Raw genomic sequence first — 22,866 nt, 5'->3', positions numbered from 1 at the left:
ATTAGTATTATCTCTTAGCTGCGAGCCAGTACAGAAATCAAAACAAGACCATATCATAAGCCATTTTTCAAAGTATTGATATAATAAATGTTCTGGCCTTTGCAGTAGCAGTATTTATTACATTCAGTCTTTCTTATTCCAAGGACATGGCTCCATTACAATCTAGCTTTGTGTTCACACTGTAACCCTGTCATGCAGGCTAGGTTGAGAGGCCGTGGTTTGTCAAAGGTTACTCACTAAGTCCTGTGGCTTAAATAGGAATCTGGGCCTACCTCTCTCAAGTCCAAACCAATGTGGCCAATATATCTCAACATCTGCAATATGCTGTCTTCTTGATGATTTCCATTCCCATCCATGCCTTATGTTTACAAGATCAAAACTGTACATCTGCAGCAAGAAGCATGCAAGTAAGTCAACACATGAACACCAGACCAACCTTGATTTTATTGGTATGATTTAGAAGAAAAGGATTCTAATGAAATGTTTCTGAGTGCTGCACTGTTTAATGGTGTTGTTAAAATCTTATAGTATGTAGCAAAGGCATAACAGGCCTCCCCTGTTTCTTCTTCTTGTCCATTTTTGAAAGTTTGCAGATCGTACAGTGTCTGCCTGCCAGGAGTAAGTTTATTTCTGTCTAGATGTGTCCCACTGCACATGAGTATATATGATGAGTGAGTTGGCCAGAAAACATGACCTCTGCATTCACTTTTCGTTAAAAGTTTTCCAGAAGGTATAAGCTAGGACTCTTGACCTAGACAACACCATAGTTAGTGTTAGTGAGAACCCTATTGGAGCAGACCAGGATCCTGTCCCCACAGTGCCAACCCGATGCCCATGGGAAACTTGGAGGCAGGATCCGAGTGCAATAACATTCTCTCTGCTTGCGGTTCCCTCGCCCCTGAGTTAGTGTGCTACTGATGGAAGTAGAACATTGTGGCCTTATCCTGCATGTTGTTCAATCCTCTTTTAAAGCCATTCAATATGGTGGCTATCACTGTGGCTTGTAGGAATGAGTTCATTTTGTGATGGTGACCCCTTTCTAGTTTGATGATGATGATGATGATGATTTATAGGCCAAGAGAGAAGAGAGAATAAGACTCATAACCCTAATTTATTCCCCCCAAAGATGGAGGACTGTCCTGAATTTACTAGGATGTCCAATCTGCAGCCAAAAGAGATTACTCACTGGAAATGTCCAACAGGGCAAGGATGAAAACTCGTGCCAAATAACTTTGAGGTGCCACAAAACTTTTTTGTTACATTTGCTCCATACTGTTTCTCTCTCCCATGCTGCTGGTTGGGGGAGAAATGGAGTTAAGAGAAAACAATAATTTGATGCTACTCTTTCTGTGTGTTTCTAAGGTAGCTGGTGAGGACTGTAGGCCGCAACATCCGGGAGGCACCGGGTTGACAAAAGACCACTGCAGGGCAACAATTCCTGGGGAATATTATTATTATGTGACATTCAGATTAAATTAATTCCTTGCTCAGCTTCTCAGAAAACGTCTCTTGAGTGTTGCCATCAGAAACACGTGTCAGATTTGTGGGCACTGCTCCCCTTCCTCCTTGGCTGTGCTTGAACTGCCAGTAAATAGTAATAACTGTGTTGGTGGGGTAGGGGTTTGGGTTGTTTTTGTTTGCTACTACGATACATATTTTTGGGTTCACCTGGGATAGCTCAGTTGGTAGAGCATGAGACTATTAATCTCAGGGTTGTGGGTTCAAGCCCCACATTATGCAAAAAGAAAGATTCCTTCATTACAGGGGTTTGGACTAGATGATCCTCATGGTCCCTCCCAACTCTACAATTCTGTGAAACTGTGATTTTAAATTGTAAACCGCCCTGTGATCTCGGCTGAAGGGCAGTATAGAAATTTAAGAATGAATGAATGAATGAATGGAACACAGCCAAGTGATCACAGAATGTCCCTAGCCTTTTGATCCAAACTCAGTGTTTGAACAGCATGGCAGATCGGGGAAAGAGCATGCATGAGCTCAAGACCTGCTCCTGATATCATTTTGAGCAGAAGCTGTGAGGGAATAGTGAATAGGTTTCAAAGCACTCTGGGCTTACTTTATGACTTCATCAGTTCATTGTACTGTCCTAACAATGCTGTGTAATGCAAGGGTGGGGAACCTGTCACACACCGGGTGTTGCTGGACTACAGCTCCCATTGTCCATGATTGTTGGCCATGGTGACTGGGACGGGATCTGGAGTCCAACAAAATTTGGAGGGCTACACATTCTCCACCCTTGGTTTAACAGATAGGCCCTTGATTAAAGAGGCTAGTTTGGGGGTGGCTGTAAAACGGGGCAGAATTAATGTTTAGATTTTGCGCTATGGCTACCTCCCACCCTGATCTCAGATTACTTTCCATTATCTTCATTGCTGCCATTTAAACAGAGTCCTCATTTTTGCGTATCAAAATTACTTAGGTTGGAGGTTATAAGCAGGATGGGGACAGCAATGTGAGCTAATAAAAAGAAGAGCTTTATATCTAAATATTCGCCACCGGCATTTTTTGCATGTGAGTGTGGGGCAGATCTCCGCTTCCTGCTGCCAAAGTTAATATATTTGTAAATAACGTAAGTAATGTAAATATCTCCCAATACTGATTTTTCACAGAAATCTGTTCAGAGTCCTGTTTTTATGTCCTGCAATGCCTCTAATTCATTTGTGACTCTAAATGGATGTCAAATGAGACAGTCTTTTAAAAACAATTGGCTCAGTAATCTCTTAGATAATCTCATGGAACATTAAAGCTCAACATTGTAGTTAAAGCACAGCTTTCTAAAATCAACAAGAAAGGACTGTTTTACATGCTGTGAAAAAGGGATTGTTTTGTATTTGGTTTGGATCCCTGTTTCCCGTCCTAATGAGTGAAAATTACCCTTGGCTTTATTAAGGGCTGTGATGTTGGTCAGCTGTTTGTATGAGCTTTTGGCTGGGGATTTTGTAAACTGTACATTTCATTTCTATTGTACTTTGTATAGTGCTGATGTTGTGAAAGCTGTCTTGTGTATATTTTGTGAAAGGTAGTATATAAATTCATGAATTACCTTTAAAAATGCATTATATTTTAGTACATCAATTATACAATTGTCATCATTTATCTTACACTCTTTGACTTCCACACACATCCCTCTGTCGGGTTTTATTTAGTCCTTGTTAAGATCCATCTCCTTAATTACCACCCTTTTCCTGCTTATTTTAACTAATGCTCATATATCTAACCCCACTTGGAAGTTATATTTCTGATAGTTATATTTCTTTAAATATTCACCGAAGTATTCCCACTCTTCTTTTATATCCGACATCTTGATTTCTTATCTTTGCAGTCAACATTGCTAGCTCCACGTAATCTGTTAGCTTATTCTGCCAGTCTATTTTTGCGGGACTATTTTTGTCCTTTCACCTTAGGGTATTAAATAATAATAATAATAATAATAATAATAATAATAATAATAATAATAATTCATGAATTACAATAAAATAGTGTAAGAAAGTTTTCTGCAATATGGTATTTTTCCTTGTATAAGACTTGGTTTTCCCCCTAAAAAATATTGTCAAAAATTAGGGGGCGTCTTATACTCTGGGCCATCCCCCATTTTCCTAAATCTGAGTCCCCCAAAATAGGGGGTGTCTTATACATGGGGGCGTCTTATAGATGGAAAAATATGGTACTCCCCCTTTTTTAAAATTAAGAGGCTTCATTCTGGCTGTGATTGTCATTCCTTAGGAAGTGAAAAGCGGACTTTGGTTCATAATTACATTCACATCTAATAATAATAATAATAATAATAATAATAATATTGTATCACTCTTAAGGGTAAAGGGACTCCTGACCATTAGGTCCAGTCACAGACAACTCTAGGGTTGTGGCACTCATCTTGCTTTACTGGCCGGCGTACAGCTTCCGGGTCATGTGGCCAGCATGACTAAGCTGCTTCTGGCGAACCAGAACAGTGCACAGAAATACCATTTACCTTCCTGCCGAACTGCTAGGTGGGCAGTTCTGATTGGCAAGGCCTAGGCTCTGTGGTTTAGACCACAGCGCCACCCGCGTCCATTGTATCACTCTTACAAGTGTTCAAAGCAGCACTCTGTGTATATTACCTAATCCTTGTAACATGCTAGAGCAGGGAGAGCCAATGTGGTGCCTTCCTTCATGACTATTGGCCATCCTCACTAGGACTGATGGGAGTCCAACAATGTCAGGAGGAGGGTACCATGTTGGTTACTCTATCAGTGTAAGGTAAACCAGTATAATTATTACCCATATTGTAGAAGGTGGGGAGAACTGAAGGGGGGAAAGAGAGAGGCTTTCCTTGATAAGAACATAGCAGAGATGAGAGTTCTACTTGAGCCTCTTTATGCATAGTTCAGTCTCTTAGCCAACATGCTGTACCACCTCACGAGCAATAAAGAGATTATGAGATTATAGGAAAGGAATACTCAGTGTGATGTTTCTGAAGTTAAGATTTCTTTGCTGCATTCAACATTTTGAATGTTGGTTGATGCCATGAAGATGGTGCCTCGCTTTTATCTCTCTTTCTCTAGGACCAATATGGCTACTTTGGATGGATTGTGAAGTTCAGTGGTACTTCCTGGTACAAGTAGAGAAGACTTGAATGTAATGGTCTGTAGGCTTTTATGAGTAAACCCGCTCACTAAGATTAGCAGGCTGCTAAATTTCAGACTGAGATTAATTGGCTTCAGTATTAAGATGACTTTGACCGCTAGAGAGTGGCCTCATGTCACCTAACATAACAAAAGTTGCTTCCTTGCTTCTTAAGCCTCTCTTTTCAAGGAGTTGCTGTCTTACAAGCCTCCTAAAGAATGCCAAATCTGTGTGTCCGAGAGTATGACCTGTGTTGTTAAAGATCAATTTAGATATATTTTAGACAGCTATACATTCCCGAAAATCAGGTTATACTTGAATGAAATGGCCACTACCAAGTTGTTTTGTTTAATGTTGCGACAGTCCAAGTTTGCCCTCATCAGGGTTGGATGTTGTCAATTTTGATGTACGTACATTGAAAGGCTGTCAGACTCTTTAGATAAAATCCAGCTCTTTAGTGGAGAGAGATAACCATAGTGAAACCACACCACGATTACGAGGGCTGCCCTGCCCTGCTCCACCACATGCAGCACTAATGGCTGTATGTATGTATATCTTCTATGAAGCACTTATATTAAATACCATTGTTCCATTAGTATGTGTATTAATAAGGTTATGGAAATATAAGTGACAGATAGAGTGAAACTGGTTAACCATAAATTTTCACAAGCTGCTCCACTACAGCAAAGGGAACAGCTGGCCATTAAATTAACAAAAATCAGATTGAGTTTTTAAAGTTACATTTTTGTCTCCTGTAAATGTTGCTTTCATCTTGTTATGGAAACGATGTGTATCTAATTTTAAGTGGGTAAGAGTAGGAGAAGGAGGCAAACATCTCCTTTCATTTGCACTTAATAGCTGTGGAAGTGGGAGATATTAGCAGCGAGTACCAAAATTGATGCTGCAGTGATTTCTAAACAAAACACGCATCAAGGAAGATGGAAAGAGAGAGTGTCGGTTTATTCCTTACATGGCTTGTTTTTTCAAAGATCTGACTTCCTTGATAATTTCTAAAAAGTAGTTTGTGTTGGAGGGAGTCACATCCCCAAACAGGAAAAATTTACTTGCATGATTTCACGACCAATCCCCCAAAGGATTTTTGAGATAATTACAAGTTAAGCTGTGTTTTTTTAATGGTTAGGGTTTCCTTTTCAGTTGCTTCTTTTGTGTAAATATACCATTTTCTGGAAGTGTTTGCAAATGAATACAAACTAACTATATCTGGACCTGCAAAAATTGCAAATCCTATGCAGATGTTCAAACCCTGTGTGTGTTAGTAGGGAAAGTGGGATTGTAGCAACCTAACTCTCCATTTTAGGCTAGTTCACGGGACTTCACATTTTCAAAAGAGCCATATACATGCAATTAGTATACAGGTGGAGTGGACCGATGTGCATTATTGTCTGTTCTAAACTATCACTTCTCCGCCATTTTGAAAATTTACAAGTAAGCCCTGAAGTTCTTGTTTGGTTTAAGTTTGGCTCTGCTTCATATTGGTCAGTTGGATTGAGAACCATCTTCCTCTTTCAATATTTAAGGAACCAAAAGGCTAGGTGGAAACGGAAACAACTGTGGTTCCAAGGTTGTCAGCCAGATTTGTTGGTTTATTATGTCAGGGATGGGGAACATCAGGCCTGGAAGTGGTCCTGTAGGCCTCTATCTGGGCCCTGGGACTCTTCCCAGGACACATCCACTCTCCTAGCTCACATCCCTCAGTTCATCCTGCTTTTCATCCTTCCTGAGTGTTTTTTGCTTGCTTGGATGGATGGAGGATATAGAAGGCTGTGTGAATGTGGATAGGAACGAGCCTACTGTACTAATGTATATTTCATATTTCTTGTTCTTTCTACTTTTTCCTCCAGTAGGTTGTCCAAATGTAAATGTGACCTTTGGCATGGAAAAGGTTCCCTTTCCCTGGGTTATGTATATTTCTTCTATGTTAGAGTTCAGGAGGTTCTAGTCAGCCTGCTAGACACCCACCAGGCTTAGACTGTGTTTTCCTTTAGCAAGGTTGCTGCGTAAAGGAGCTGTCAAGCAAGCCAGGTCAACCACAGGGCAGGCATATGCATAGGAGGCATGGCATGCAATTAGCTTTTTATTAACAGAAAATAACAACACAACAGAGTCCTCTGATTCGCCTTAATCTAGCTGAGATGTTGCTGAAACTAACCACTAGCTTCGTCTTTCCCTCTCTAGACTTTCCCTCTGGATTTCTCCCAAGCAGACGAAGGCTGTGTCAAGGGGGTGAACTCCTCCTCTGGGCCTGTCTGGCCCATTGCTCAGCAATTGTGCAGGACTCTTCTCGAGTGGGGTGTCAGAGGGAGAGACAAGCCAGCAGGACTGGGACTGTCCTGCTGCTTTGTAGCAGGGGCAATCTCTGACTTCTCTCTGACTGAGTCTGCACTCACACTGTGACTCTAAGCCTCTGACCCTGTCCTGAAAGGCCCTCCTTCTGGCTCCTCTTGAACGCTCAACCCCTCTGCTTCTAGCACCTCCCAGCTCATCCCTTCTGCAGGCTGCTCTTCAGTGTCCCACCACCAGGATCCGGGATCTAAGTCTTCTTCTTCTGTGGCCTCCCTTGGGGGGGCTCTTGGGCAGGCAGCTCGCACCACTTTTCCTTATCCAGGTTGTCACTGAAAGCCCCATGCCTTCAGACCAGGTTGTGGGAGGAATTAGGTTGATGGAGTCTTTCCTTTGAGTCAGTTTAGAATGGACTAGACTAGTGCTGTTGTCACCCAGGTAGGTGAAGGGTGATATCCAGCTATGATCTCACTGCACTGTCTAGTTATTTATTTTGTATTTATTTGTATTTACTTATAAGAGAGTTTAGACCTGATACCGTCCATCCTATATGAGACCTTGGGTCAGCATAACTATAAAAGTAAACTTATCAACTCCAAAATAATAAGCAGTTGTAAATGTGAGGCCCTAACATGAAATAAATAAAAATCCATGAACCTTTCTGTGACTTTTTGTTAAATAAGATTCCTTTGTTTCTAGCATTGGGCCTCCATGTGGGATAGGTTTGGCTGCTTGTCATGACTTGAACTATGCTCAAAAGAAGGCAACATGCTATGCTACAAACAGCTATTTCCCCGCTGTACTGCCTGTCTTAAAACCTTTGTTTCCCAGTGAATTTATGTGCTACATCATATAATAAAATAGCCGTCTATTACATAGATAATAGATCAATGACCTTGAGCTGTGTCATCCCCCCACCCCCAGTAAAACATTATTTTTTATGGCTGCATCATTATTTTCTATAATGTGAGTTGGCAATCAGTGCATGTCCCGAGGTTATAAACGGTACGCATTCCATAATCAATCATACTCTCTACATGTTCCAACAGCGTTGGCTTACACTACTGTATAACTCCTACTAATTTCACCTGCCATTTCTTCGCTATGTGATGCATTTAATAGTATTCTGCCTGCCTACCTCCACCCCCACCCCCGGTTTTATGGAGAGGTGGTGAGTGATTTTTTTTTTTTTTAATATAACAGTAAAAAGAAACACACTCTGTTAGGTAAACAGGAATTTAATTGGATGTCTTTAAATGTAAAACCATTGAAGTAGTTGCCTAAGGAGAAACTGCTCTCATTTTGGGATTAGTTTTGCCTCGTAAGTCATAAGCTTATAGCAGCAGGCAGCCACTCCAAGAGGCAGTTGCTGTGGCACAAGTTGAGTGTGCAAAACCCAAATGTTTGGCTTTCTTTGAAAGTGGCATGGATTTACAGACCCCGTTGGCCATTGTTTAAAGAGCAGATATAATTGCCAAGCTAATCAGAAGCCTAGCCCTAGCCCCAAAAAAGAGAGAAAATTGAGTAATTTAGGTATGGCCTCTCAAGAGCTGTGTGCGGATGCTGCAGAAACCCCGGGCAGTAATTGCTGATTTGCAAACACAGATAAATCTCGTGGTACCTTGTTCCTGAGAATGTAAGTTAGGTGGGACGTTAAACAGAGCTTTGTCCCCTCCCCATCATGTCAAAACATTTCTGCCTGTAGGGTACCATCAAGAGGTGCTTCAGCGCAGCACAGGGTTTCTCACATGGTGGACCCAGTGGGCCATTTTCAGATGGTCCTCAGTGCCACAACCTGCCCAAAGCTGCCTCACTTGCCTGCCAAGCAGCGCCATAGCCTTTGGGTTTGATCAACGCCAGCGGCTCCTTGCATGCTTAGTAGTGGCTGGGAGACAGAGAAGTTCAGGGTTGAGTTGGGGGCAGGGAGATCTCCTTCCATCATCATCATCATCTGAACTGGGGATAGGAAGAAGAAGGAGAAGAAAGGGTAGTTGTTACAGGAGGAAGAGATGACTGTAAAAGTTCCAGGGAGGAGGGATGGAGGAAGCAACCAATTGCTGAGGGATGGGAGGTCTGTGAAAGGAGAAACGGAGAAGAAATTAGTGGAGATGGGTTAACATATTTTTCACAGGCATGTGGAGGATGGGAAAGGGAAGATATAAAAGAAAACAACCTTTTCCACTTAGAGCCTCTGGTGGGCCTCAGTAATTTTCAGCTGCCTCAAGTAGGCCCTACGGTAGAATGATACCCCTGATGTTAAGCAACTGAGATAGATATCAGAAGTTTCTAGTTCTACTTACTAGGTGGTCTTAGGCAAGCCATTCTCTTTCAGCCTCACTTTTCCCATCTGCAAAATGAGGTTTAATACTTACTTACCTTGTAAGGGTTACATCTGAAGCACTCTGAACATTTGAAAGTACACCTGGGCTTGGTTGGCCATCTGTCATGGGTGCTTTAGTTGAGATTCCTGCATTGCAGAGGTTCAGACTAGATGACCCTCGGAGTGCCTTCCAACCATACAAATCTAGGATTCCATGATTCTATGATTGTACTGTTTTCAATATCTGCTAAAAACGTTTCTGTTCGGGCAAACCTATGTAGACATTTCATCTGATTGTTATATTGTTTCTAAGACTGTTTATTTTACCTATATTTTTGAAAAAAATATTATGTCTGCTTAAAGTCTGTTGATTTTATTGGTATTTTCTTAGCAACGTTTTATGTGATTTTATGTAAACTGCATGGTGTTTATTTTGATCAAGTGATATATAGATCTTGTTACATTTTCTTAAAAGAAAAAACATTAGATATTAGGGGTGTTACATCTAATGTGACAGTAGATTTCTGCCACTGCTAAGGGTGAATTTAACATTTTCAGAGACAAAACTGACCAAAGCCATAGTAGGAAAACACTTTGTGGAGAAATGCCAGTCTTCTGTGATTTCACACCAATAGAACCAATCTGTATGTGATTTACAACCAGATTAATTTTTCAATTAAATATTTCGTCAGTAGCTGTTTGTTTCTGGCACATGTATCACCAGTGCCTTGTCTGGATTCATTTTTCGCACGAGGCCCATTTTACTGAGAGAGGCAAATGGGAGCGCCATGGGAACTGTGTTCTGTTTGTTACAAAATGAGATATGTCAACGTCAAGCAAATTGCATCTAGGAATAAAATGAAGCTGGGGAATAAAAGTGCCTCTAAGAGGGGGCGGGGGGAAACTAACCACCACCAAGGCAAACCAACTCTGTTTAGGCCTCATGCTGTTCTCAAGAACCGTATCCGTTCATCTTATAGATGCTGGAAAGTAGCCAAGGTTAAGACGAAGGGGTTCTGTCCCACAAGGCATTAAAAAAAGATTCTCCCAGATGGATATTTACATGTAATAAAAGCTCCAAACACTTCATATTCCTCCCCGCTCCACCCCACCCAGCAGATTCCTGGAGCTTACCTCCTGAGAGTAGAATGATATATATGTGCTTGGGTGTAACATAAATCACATGCTCACTAACAAGAATGCTTAAGTGACCATGTTTACTAGGGTAGAAACAAGATTTCCTATCTGTCAGGTGAACAGCTGTAGCTGTTAACAATTAGTGGGAGATGCAGTTTTATAGCTCAATTGTCCAAAACAGGTGCAAGGGAAGGCATCCTGGCCCTGGCCCAGTATTTCAAACAGCGATAAGAAGAACGGGCCCCATGTTGTTGTCGAAAAAAGGCAAATGAAACCCCCAAATATCTGGACAATATATATTTTTCCCCATTGGGCTGTGAATTAAAATAGATAGGCTGAAGTCCTCTAACTTGGCATTAGGTTTTTCTGTAATTGAGCCTATATAGTATCCATAAAATAAAGTCTCTTCCCCACCCCCTTTTCCATCTACTAAAATAAGCATGGCTGAATGCTTACCAGGTCAAAATGGAAAACCTACATTCTTTCCCGGTTCTGAATACACTAAGCCAATGCTAAGCTATATATTTTCTGGCAGCCTTCCAGCAAAGCAGGCTTTCTAATTGAAAACAACCCCTGCTTATTGCTGACCTTCAAAATGTTCATGGTTTTGCTGGGAATGTGGGCCAATGTTTGTTGTGCTCAGGCACTTAAGAAACACACAGTGTCCACGGGGATTAAACTGTGGTGGTAAATTCTGTGGGGAAGGGATATTGCTATAGTAACCCGACGATGGTTTATGCTCCTTCTCTCGTGGCTCTTCTACTGTAAATGGAAAATACAGCTGTGGCTCTAAATATTTGTCCGCGTTTTTGGTGTTTCTAAACTCAGATCACGGCATCCTATTTTGCAGTTTACCCTGTCCCTAAAGTGAGGACTGAGTACTTCTTAATGATAACAAAGTTGCTTAAATTGTGTTTCAGGGATTGCAGCATATGGCCTAAGAAAATGCCCTTTCCTATGTTTTATGATGAGATGGCCAAGAACAGTGTATCAAAGAACAAGCATGGTTTGTTATCTGAAGGTCCCTGTTAATAGAACTGTTTAACGTTAACTATAGACCAGTCAAATCTGCAAGTGACTTAAGCGTGTTTGCATATATCACTGAACAGAGTGAAACCTTGCAGTTTTTGGCTTTGTGCACCTTTTAAAACACTTTAAAAATTATGAAGGGTTTCGGGGGGCATGGGACAGGTGAGAGAACCTGTTTAAATGTTCGTGATATTCCAAATAGCTGCTTTATTTGGCAATGAACTGCTGCGTAAACTTAGCATTATATATAAACTACTTTACAACCAATTTTGCATGGGATTATGCATGTTGTTTGGGGCTTATTTTTGTCATTGTGATTTTTCCTCAGCTAGACTTTTTTTGCTAAAGATATTGGAGAAGTGTTAAAGCAAAACAGGGGCATTAAATCTGTAGGGACATAAACCAGTCTATGTAATAACATCACTGAGGTTAAGTGAAGCTTAAAGCTGTGTGTGTGTGTGTGTGTGTGTGTGTGTGTGTGTGAGTGAGAGAGAGAGAGAGAGAGAATTCCACTAAAGGATAATTCCATTCAGTTTTAGAAGTGGGAAACTGAAGCTCTGAGACTTGCCTGAGGCTACCTGGAAAGTCCATGACTAAGTTGGGACAGCTGCTTGGGCCAGACCGAAATCTGCACTATTTTTTCCTAGGGTGATAGCTACTACTGCTACACTTTTGTGTAGCCTAAGAAACTAAGATAGATGTTTCCAACCTTTTTGAGTCCATGGCTCCTTTGACCAACTCCATTCTTTCTGCGGCACCCCTGTGGGACTCGGGAGCCCAGTTGTGTCACCTCTTGCCTGCAGAGCCAGCAGCCTCTCGCCCTTTTTCAAACACTCTCCCTTGTGGAGTGTTCCTTCAGGCTCCTCTCTTCTCCCTTCTCCTTGGGAGTCTTCTGGGCAGCAACTGGTATCTGAACCACCCCATGCCCCAGAGAGAGGTGCCTCCTCACACTGTCCCACAGCTGCCTGGGAAGCACCCCCTGGCCAGCCCCAGAGGCACCATTCATGTGGGGAGCTTGTAGCCAGGGCTGCTGCAACAAACAGCTGTGCAAGCCTTTGGGAGGCAGAGACCTGAGAGGGCATCAGAGGAGGGAAGGAAGGAAAGAGGGACAGAAGCCAGTGTTGCCTGCAGCACCCCTGGCCATCATTCAAGACACCCCAGGGTGCCATGGTACACTGGTTGAAAAAAACTGGGCTAAGATACAAGTGGGAGTGGCTAAGTAAAGCAGGGGTGATGGAGCTAAATGCACCAGAATACGACTCATGCACAGGATGGTTTACTAAACCCATACTTCATGACCTAGTGTTACTTGTGAATGCAGCCCATGTGGCTACCATTCTCTTACCCAGCATAGAACATGCACTTCCATCTGCGGATCTAGAGTTGTATTCAGCTAACTTTTACTCAGAGCAGACCCACTGAAATTAATGAGCATGGCTAAGGTAGGTCTGTTAATTTCACCAAGCCTACCCTGAATGAAACTGGGTTGAATAATGCCCACTGTCTTTGGACATGCAACTACAGAGCTGGATTATGCCCAATAAATTCTGGACTCTTGAAACAAAGCAAAGGCTTTGAATGCAGTCTCAGATTTGTATTCAGGAAATGTGAGTCTGTTTGTGTTTCCATCCATGATTAAGAATTCAGCCTTTCACATCCTTCCTCCTCAAGCTTAATAATGCATCTAGTACACACATACATACTGTACATGTGCAGAGAGAGAAAAGGACATATCCAAACATATTCTTTGTTCTTTTCTATTTCCCAATTAATTTTATTTTAAAAACATTTCTATATTTTGAAGGTAGGTGTGTAACTATAGATATAGCTAGCAAGGTGTGAAAAGCAGCTAAATAAAACAGAAATCACAGTTAGTACTTGAAAGCATGTGGAATATGGGCTTGCTTGCATAAATTAACTTATGATAAAAGGATGAAAGAAGGCATTACAACTAATAAAATTTGTGGAGAAGCAGATTTTGTTAGTGATTGGAGCAACAACTTTCAGGCTAATATATAGGTCCATTTTCTCTGTTTTGATTTCTACAAAAAATAAATTTTCACTGCAGTAAGGGTGGATGGGGAAATAAAAATAGCTTTCTTCCACCTTATTTTTGTTAGCATTTTTTTTAAATTTAAAACCTTACATGTCAACACAGAAGAATTGTGAATAAGCATATAACATGTCTTGTTTGTTATAAATAAAAAGCTACAAAATAAATGCAACAGGACAGCTAACTTTGGTTATTGGGCTGCTGGACCTCTGAGCTGGGTTAATTCTTCTTTTATTTCACAGCGGAGATCTATTTTACAATTTGGTGGTGGGGGGTGGTCATTGTTTTGTTAACTTTTGGCCAAACGTTTTCTCAGAGACGAGGTTAAAGCTTGGAATATTATAGAGAGGGAGGTTTTGTTTTGTTTAAGCTCTTGAAACAAGATCAGCTTTCAGGTTTGGTGTAATGAGATTGGCGAATGGGAGTTAACTCCTATTTAAAGGGTCAATTATAGGAATTCAGCCTTCAGTTGAACTTGGAAACTTGTTATTATTCATTAGAAAGCTGAAGCTATCTCTCCTCTCCCGTTCACCCAGGGAGGCTTCACCCACACACCCACGTGGCGATGTATAGGCTTAGCGGAGAATCTTTGTATTTTGGAAACCACAAGTTGTGTAAAGCGAAGTACTGGTTTTCCACAGTCTCTCTGCGCCTGAAAACTGCCATGAGAGAAGTGGTCCTCCTCCTTTTGCCATCTAAAGAACCCACCATACTTGTCAACTTGGTAGCAGAATTATGACATGTAGGCTGCATTGGGACAGCACTTTATTCTGTTTCTCTTGACATTCCCTTACCAGATAATCGTGTACTTGGGTGCACATACTTTCCCAGAGGCCTTCTGTGGGGTCAATAGCACCCTCTCCTTGACTCCTCTCCTGCTCCTCCCTCTGCTGAAATAATGTTGCTGGACTAAAAAAAAAGAAAAGAAAAGAAGGTAAAGGATCCCTGGATGGTTAAGTCCAGTCAAAGGCGACTATGGGATTGCGGTGCTCATCTTGCTTCAGGCCGAGGGAGCTGGCATTTGTCCACAGACAGATTTCCAGGTCATGTGGCTAGCATGACTAAACCGCTTCTGGCTCAATGGGACACCTTGACGGAAACCAGAGTGCATGGAAATGCTGTTTACCTTCCTGCCACAGCAGTACCTATTTATCTACTTGCACAGGCATGATTTCGAACTGCTAGGTTGGCAGGAGCTGGGACAGAGCAATGGGAGCTCACTCTGTCATGGGGATTTGAACCGCCGACCTTCCGATCGGCAAGCCCAAGAGGCTCAGTGGTTTAGACCACAGCGCCACCTGCGTTGCTGGACTACAACAGCTTCACCCTGTGGTCAGGGATGATGGTATTCTGTTGTATTCCTGCAAAAGCTAGAGGGCACCATGTTGGCTACCCCCACCTCAGAGGCTGTGTTGTGCGGAAATAAATTATGGATATCAGAGTGGGACTTTGTGAAGGTTGAAATACACAGCTGTTAGGTTTAGGTACGCACAACCTCCATTTGTACTCTTGCTGGGCATTTTACCAAACTCGACAAATCCTGTGATCTTCCCTTATCTTTTGTTTTTAGTTTCCAGTGTCATGTGTTAATGACTTCTGGCTGCAGGACTGTAACCACAGTGCAGAAAGCGAGCAGCTACTTTCTCTCCCTTTCTTTTTTCTCCCTTTTTAAGGATAAGGAATGTACAGACCTGTGCTTATTTCTGCAGCCACATAGAGAGACTTGAAGCTCAATCTGTGTTTACTTTTGTGTGTGTGTGTGAGTTTTGTTTGCTGATTTATGAATTCCTGCACAATTTGGTTTAAAAATAAATACACATCCAGTCCTGGACTCATGCCGCAGGTTTTATAATGTCTAGCATTTCCTTACTTATTGTCTTTTAATTTACCAAATGAGCTTATTATGACTCAGTTTCAGCAGTACAATAAACAATGCTACTACGCGTTGGGTCGAGGCTTTTTGGTAGTATTCTGTTAAAATACAATGGCTTTAAAAATCTGTTAAGGGTTATTTATACTCTGTATAGAGATAGCTCCGTGGAGTTTGGTTTTCTTCTCCCTTGAGTTTCAGTATGGAAACTTGACTGTGCAACTAGCTGAAAGTTTCCTGCCCTTGTTACTTAAACAGAGCACTTCCATCCATTGTTTTCTGTCCAGCTTCCTACCCTTTCTGTAGTTAAGAAGGTTCAAATCAAAGACAGATTTATGGGTTATCTGTAGGAGGGGTTATATGCTTGTGTTTGGTGTGTGTGTATGGGGGGGAAGGCTTGACACAAACGTTACACAATGAGTCAAAGCGATGAGAAGTCCAGCATCTCTGCTTTTATGAGCCTTTTCACTTTCTTGACATTTCCTGGTTCGCCAATTCATTGCAGTAAAATATTTTCAATAACTGAAATGCTTTGCCTCCTCCTCTCCCCGGTTTGTTTTTATTGGGCTCTTGAGGGTAAATGGGTGTTGCGTTTCAGAGTCTCCAAAATCCTTCCATTTGCAGGAATGCGACATGGAGGTTTACTTCCTGCACATATCATGATTCTTGGTTACAGGCAGTCCAGTGTAGTATGTCAAGAGGAGAAGTGAATGAAAGGGTTTGGGGGACGGGGGACGGGAACAGAGAGGCAAGTAAGGGGGAGAGCCCAATGTAGCTAAATATTGGAGGTTCAGGACAAAAGACACTTACTGATTTAGGCAACGATGACTTGCTACCACAGATAGCTAGTAGCATGCATGCCATTGCTGTCAAAAGAGTAGCCACTAGGAGACAGTGTGTCTAAAATATCTCACTGAAGTCTGGAAGGGATTGAGAGAAGATGGAACCAGAAGAAACAACGTAAGGAGAGCTGACAGCATGTGTGTGTCATTTGTTTTCAGAGAGTAAGCCTGTTAAAACCATCTCTGGCCTGCTGGCAATTGCCATTTCTCTCTCTCCCCGCCCAATCTGGATGAGGCCACAGAGTTATGGAGCAGCATTGCAAATGGTTTTACTTCTGCGACCTACAGAGAAGCAATGAGTTGTCTTGACCCCGTGAATCCTCATCCCAGGACCTGTCAACCTTGGACAGCAGGTTGGAACTGAGCAATACCAGGATGAGATTGTCTTATCCAGGGATTCAGGCCGTCATATTATTGAAACACAAGTGTCAATGGATCTGAATATTGGTTAGCCATCTGGGCCAACTCGTGTCCCATAGGCTGCCTGTTCACTCCCTGGAGCCAGCCCTATGCTCAGATGAACTCGCTCACTTTTTCTTTCTTTTTTCAGTTTAGGGAGTGACCCTTGCCCGAATTATCCCTTTACTGCATCTGTAGCTGTTATCTTTATCAATCTTCTTCCAGGTTCTAGCTGATTCTTTGGAAATTTACTATTCATTCCTGCAGAACTGAGCTTTGAAACTTTTTGCCCTTAGGCTGGCAAGGCAGAGCTGTGCAAGATAGCATCTGAGCACATTTACAGAAAGTGCAGGGATATAATCCTGAGAAACAGCCAGCAGAAACATAGTGAACATAGGAATTACAGGTTTTTAAAATACAACAACAAAAAAGAACAGAACCAAAGGCCCCTCTAGTCCAGGATTCTGTTTCCTGCAGAGACCGACCAGATGCTTATGTGGAGCCTGCAAGCACTTTCAAAGTAATTTATGAACTCCACAACAGTGCAAAGAGAGGAGTGCCCCAGTATGGCGCATTGTGCATCTGCCCCCCCAAGACTTCTAATTACTCGCTACAGATGTTGCATCTTGGCCTGTATTGCATGTGCAGCACTCAGCAGAAGTGGCATCAATCAGGTTTCTTATTTGTTCCCGTATTTTGTGTGTGTGTGTGTTGTCAAACGTTTTAAGTAAACAGCTAAACTGCAGTTGTTCTCTTTCTATCTAGGTTTGTACTGTACTGTGTATGTTGGCAAAGTGTTTCCTGTTTCAGCAGAAATGGCTTTAAAAATATAATGAAAGCCTTCTTTGGATGTGCTGTTTGATTGCTGCATTATGTGGGCTCCTCCACAGGAGGTTTCTTCTCCTTTTAAGCAGAAACTCCTTTTGTTTGAAAGGGACCTCTTTTCAAATTAATAGTATTGTGCCTTGGTCCGTAAGTTATCCTCCCCCAACTTTGCTTGCTTGGCACTTTGTAAGTAAGGGATGCTGTGTGTAAGAAGAAGCAACATTCTGAAACTCCTCTAGGTCCAAAAAAATTGTAATTTGTCATTATTTCCACAAAGAGGGCATAGCAGCAGCTGCTGATAAGATTAGACCATTTTAACCCTGGCCCATGTGTGTTCCTATCGATTATGGCCCGCTGTGGAGGCAAGCATTATCAGAGGTATGGTTAGAAACAGAGATTACAAAAAGCTAATGTCTTCCTGAGACAGACTGCAGTTGAGTTGAGAGCCAGTGTGGTGTACTAATTAGAGTGTAATTAGACCTGGGCGACCAGGGTTCAAATCCCCACTAGCTTGCTGGGCCAGTCACTCTTGGCTTAATTTACCTCACAGGGTTGTTGTGAGGATAAAATGGGGAGGAAGAGGAAACATGTATGCCACCTTGAGTTCCTTGGAGGAAATCGATCATATTAGGGTGTGTGCTGGGAAGGACAGTCTAGTAAGTGGAGAGAGTTGGACAATTGCATAGTTCATGGCCACAGACCTTTAAAACAGCCTTCCCCAACTTGATGTTTTGGACTACAACTCCGTTCAGCCCCAGCCAGCATGGCCAATAGCCAGGAAGGATGGAAGTTGTTGTGCAAAAGATCTGGAGGCTACCAGATTGGGGGAAGCCTGCATGACAAAAGCAAGCACATCTACAAGTTAAGCTCCCCTTAGCTTTCAGAATGGAGTTTCAGCGGATATTGTGTACCACAGAATACAGTGGTACCTCGGGTTACAGACGCTTCAGGTTACAGACGCTTCAGGTCACAGACTCCGCTAACCCAGAAATAGTACCTCGGGTTAAGAACTTTGCTTCAGGATGAGAACAGAAATCATGCAGCAGCGGCATGGCAGCAGCGGGAGGCCCCATTAGCTAAAGTGGTGCTTCAGGTTAAGAAGAAGAGTTTGGATTTGATATCCCGCTTTATCACAGACTCTGCTAATCCAGAAATAGTACCTTGGGTTAAGAACTCTGCTTCAGGATGAGAACTAAAATCGCGCGGTGGCAGCGCAGCAGCAGCAGGAGGTCCCATTAGCTAAAGTGGTACCTCAGGTTAAGAACAGTTTCAGGTTAAGAACGGACCTCCAGAACAAATTCAGCTCTTAACCCGAGGTACCACTGTAATAATAAAAAAAGGTTAGTGAGGTCTGGAATGGTGTTGATTCTGGTTGTATTAAAGACTTGGTGTTGAATCCACTCTAGCGAAAGTGGTGGGGGAAGAATATTTCCTGCAGTTTCTTTTTCTCCTTATGACACCCACCCCACCTCCTGCCAGGAGAGAGATGGATCACTCTTGCCGGGGGTGTAAAGTGCTCTCTCGCTCACCCAGTCGGGTCATGACAAGCCACGAGTACATCCAACCCTGCCCATAGCCTCTGGGAGAAAGCATTACATATATGCACATAAGTAAGGATATAAAGACAATATTTTTGACAAGGCAGAACTGAGACAAAAAAGAGGGCCATGTTGCTCATATGCAATTGCATTAGTCGAGGGAGAGGCGCAGTATAAAACGACTTGTAATCCAGCATATCTTTCTAGACAATCATTGCCATTTAGTGTAGATTTATTTGTTTGTTTGCAGATGAGGGGCGGCTTATAGGCATGAAATGCCTCCAGTACCTTCCAGATCCCCAAAGGCCCATGAATTGGGTAGATGGCAATTTGTAGCTTTTCAAAAAATAACACTACAAATATCCCTGGTGCGCCTGAAGCCTGCTGTTTCCTGTTTTGCTTTAGCAGCTGAAAGAAAGCTCTTGAGTCTTGCATGCGATGCACACAGTATGGCATTTCAAATGTTCTCTCCTCTGAAGTTCTGCTAATAAACATCTGTGGTTTCTTCCTGTGCTCGCTGGATCTCACTGGGGCAATCTTGGAGCTTTGGGGGAATCCTGTAGAAAATAGTTACCACGCTCTGGAGGTTGCAGCACATAGCCATGCAATTTGTTTGACTTGGTCACACTTTTCAGCTGACAGCCTTGAAGAGTTTGTTCTCTGTGGAAATAGAGCGCACTGCATACTGGCCTTTCTTAAGAGTTAGAATCAAGTCCACTACGGTTACATGTTGACCTCAAGGTTGTAAAATCCCTCCTCCTCCCACATTGTAGTTGCTTTATTACAGCACAACACACGTTAAACATTAGTGGCCTGGTGATATGGGAAATCGGGGTGCTAAAATTAAATTCAATAATTTCCAGATGTTGGTATGAGAACTGCATTTTTTTATTAGAAGCACATAGCGACGGGAAGAGGGAGAAAACTTGTTTTCTTAAATATATATATATATTTAATAAGGCAGTTCTATGGGATTTTATTGCAAACAACAGTAGTGGCTTGACTTGACTAAGGCATTGTTAAGCAGCAGAGCAAGGTAGGGCTGGTTCCCTAAGTCTTTCTCATTCATTGAGCATGAATTGCGGCGTAGTTGATATGGATACAAAGGGTATAGAGGTAGAGGGAGCCTGCCACCCTGCATTTTTTTACAGAAGCAGCAGCATTGCAACTCTAAAAATTACATGCTGGGAATTTTAAGCAAGATTATATAAGAAATCCTATCATAGTCACACTGCTATTTGACCAAGAGATGGGTTTGGCTAAGGGCAGCGGATTCCCCAGGGCTTTTCTTTTAATACACTTGTCATGTTTCTAGTTTTATAATTTAAAAACACCTGCATTAGGTATCCTCCTAATTGATTGATTAATTAGATGAATTAATTAAAATAAAACTGGCAAAGTGAAATTGATGTTTGTTTGTTTTCTGTTTCTTCCATAGACTTTTTTTTTTTTAACCCTGCCCTTTTTCTAAAGTTTCCAGGGTGATTAGTAACATGTTTGTAGTGACATTCTTTCTTTAACCAGGCAGCTGAACTTCAAACATTTTTGAGGATAGCCAAAGGAAGCCATTTCCACCGCACTGAAATGGGTGGGTAAAAATCAAATGAAGTGCTAGTTATGATTTGCTGAAGCCATGAAGGCACATTGAGCTAAGTAAAAAGAAGGGTTTTCTATGACTGGTGAATATGTTTTGGAAGATGCCAGTGGTTGTGGATGGTTTAGAGGGGGGCGGGGAGGGGGGAGAGACCAGGATGTGGTGTTCAAATAAAACACTGGCACATTTTGCATAGTAGTTGGTTGATGGTTTGGCAATGGACAAGGAAGCTGATACAGCATGAAATGGTTTGTTTTGATGTTGAATGCGCTTTGCCAAGGGAAGATGACTCAGAGGCTATGGAACTAAATGGCACAGTGTTGTGTCTTCATATTTATCTGATTATCACTGTTAGCCAGCTCCAAATCAATCCAAGAGTGAGTTATAAGGAAAAGTCACAATGCATGTGAAACAATACAAAGAACATGAACTTTGAATTTATTTTGCAATGAATCAAAATCAGGGCAGGTTTCTACACATGTTCCAACCAGCTTAACTAAACACCAGAGTGTTATTATAGTATTTTGATATTATGGTACACTGAAATGCTTAAATGTTTCTTTGATTGCCCTTGGATCTTCCTGCTACACTTGCCGTCCTCTCCTACCACACCAGTGTGATGTGGCACACCCTTTGAGAACCACTGTCCTACCCACTACCAAAACGTAGGATGGGAGAGATAAGTCACTGACTGCTGTTGCCTTCTTCCTGAAACTCAGAAATGTTGCATCTTTCAACATGCCTACTTGAGTGAGGGCATCCTGGAAGCACCACTGCAGAAAAAGCTGAACGCTCTAAGAGCAGAAGTCTTTTGGAAGTGATATGTGGAGTAGACCTCTCCAGATTATCTCCAGTACTGCAGATGTGATGGGAAGCTCCTATGGGCGGAGGTAGTTCCTAAGATTCAACTATGGCTTACACACACACACACACACACACACACACACACACACACTTGTATTCAGCTATACTGAATAAAATTCAAATTTACATTGATGTGTGCCTGGTAGGAGCTCAAACCACAGTACTTCTTCAGCGACCTCTGGAATGAAAAACATACAAAATCTCTGGCTATCACTGCAGGCTTGTGCATAGATTTGGAGACACAGGGCTGTTTTCCATAAACATTTGCCTTGCTTTAGCTTCCTGCAGATGTACTTTATATGCAAACTCCTCCACACACGTCAGCTGTCCTGCTGTCTTGCTATACCGCAGCCATAATGCTCTATACACAGCGTGAAAGTGTGTGGTTCTATACCGTGTTGTAGAGATTATTTGCAAGGATATACCCTGCGTTTTGGGTAAGAGGGCTGTTATCAGCTTAGGCAATTGCTGTCAGACGCAATAAACCAGGCACCCAGACATGTCCGTTTGTTTAGTGATAAAAGCAGCATTGTTGCATAGGCAGCTTACCTGATTGGTGTTTTTGCATTCTTAGATCAGTGCAACATCAAAAGCAATACAATGAATATACAGTGTTTTTGCAGTTATTTGTTCCAGATTTGCAATGAAGATAAGTGATAAATAATCATTTATCTTAGTCATGCCAACACTCACTTTTTGAATTCTAGAATTTTGCCCTAAATTCATTTATTTCTTAAGAACACCTTAATCTGAGGTTGTATTACTTTCTGCTGCACAGAATGCTGTGCGCTCTTACCTTTCACAAGAGTGGAGAGGTCATCATTTTTGCTTTACAGATTAAGATACGGCAGTGGAAAGGCTTTTGCTATTATCACCCAGTCAGTTTCTGGATGGGATGGGCTTTGAATCTTTGCTGTTTTAGTCCTAGTCTAACACCTAAATGCTGAACAATACTAGCTGTTGGAAGATCAGTACAGCTTAGAACAGAATTGTAGAGTTGAAAGGGACCACGAGAGTCATCTAGTCCAATCCCCTGCAATGCAGGAATCTTTTGCCCAACATGGGTCTCAAACCCATGACCCTGAGATTAAGAGTCTCATGCTTTATCAACTGAGCTATCCCAGGCTATAATAGGAATGAAAAAGCTGTGGTCAGCCAGATATTGTTGGACCCCAACTTCCATAACCCTCAGCCAACATGGCCAGTGGTCAGGGATGATGGGAGTTGGAGTTTGACTGCATCTGGAAGGTTATGGGTGCCCCATAAGTGTTGTAGAGGAACCATGAATTGGTTAAAAGTTGACTCGCTATAAATTATCTAGGCTAGGAAAGCACATTGCAGAAGGCTGTTTTATAACAATGGATACAATGCAAAGAAATTCACAGCTATAATCCTATGTAAATACCATTTTAAAAGTAAAATTGTATGTAAAACTCATTAAAATTTATTGGGCGTAGTTTTAATTGAGTTT

The 22,866-nt window shown here is 42.0% G+C and overlaps 1 protein-coding gene and 1 long non-coding RNA gene across 3 annotated transcripts in view; one reads left to right on the top strand and one right to left on the bottom strand.

Annotated features, from left to right (window-relative positions):
• Positions 1-22,866, top strand: part of TGFBR3 (transforming growth factor beta receptor 3) — a 135,673-nt gene that overhangs the window by 33,051 nt on the left and 79,756 nt on the right. The window lies entirely within an intron of this gene.
• The window catches only part of LOC310710369, a 129,887-nt gene that overhangs the window by 45,731 nt on the left and 61,290 nt on the right, over positions 1-22,866 (bottom strand). The window lies entirely within an intron of this gene.

The sequence above is a fragment of the Podarcis liolepis genome, assembly GCF_965112155.1.
Source record: "Podarcis liolepis genome assembly, chromosome: 6".
NCBI classification, from domain to species: domain Eukaryota; kingdom Metazoa; phylum Chordata; class Lepidosauria; order Squamata; family Lacertidae; genus Podarcis; species Podarcis liolepis.
The sequence above is the reverse complement of the archived record's forward strand: the minus strand, read 5'-3'. Positions and strand labels throughout refer to the sequence as shown.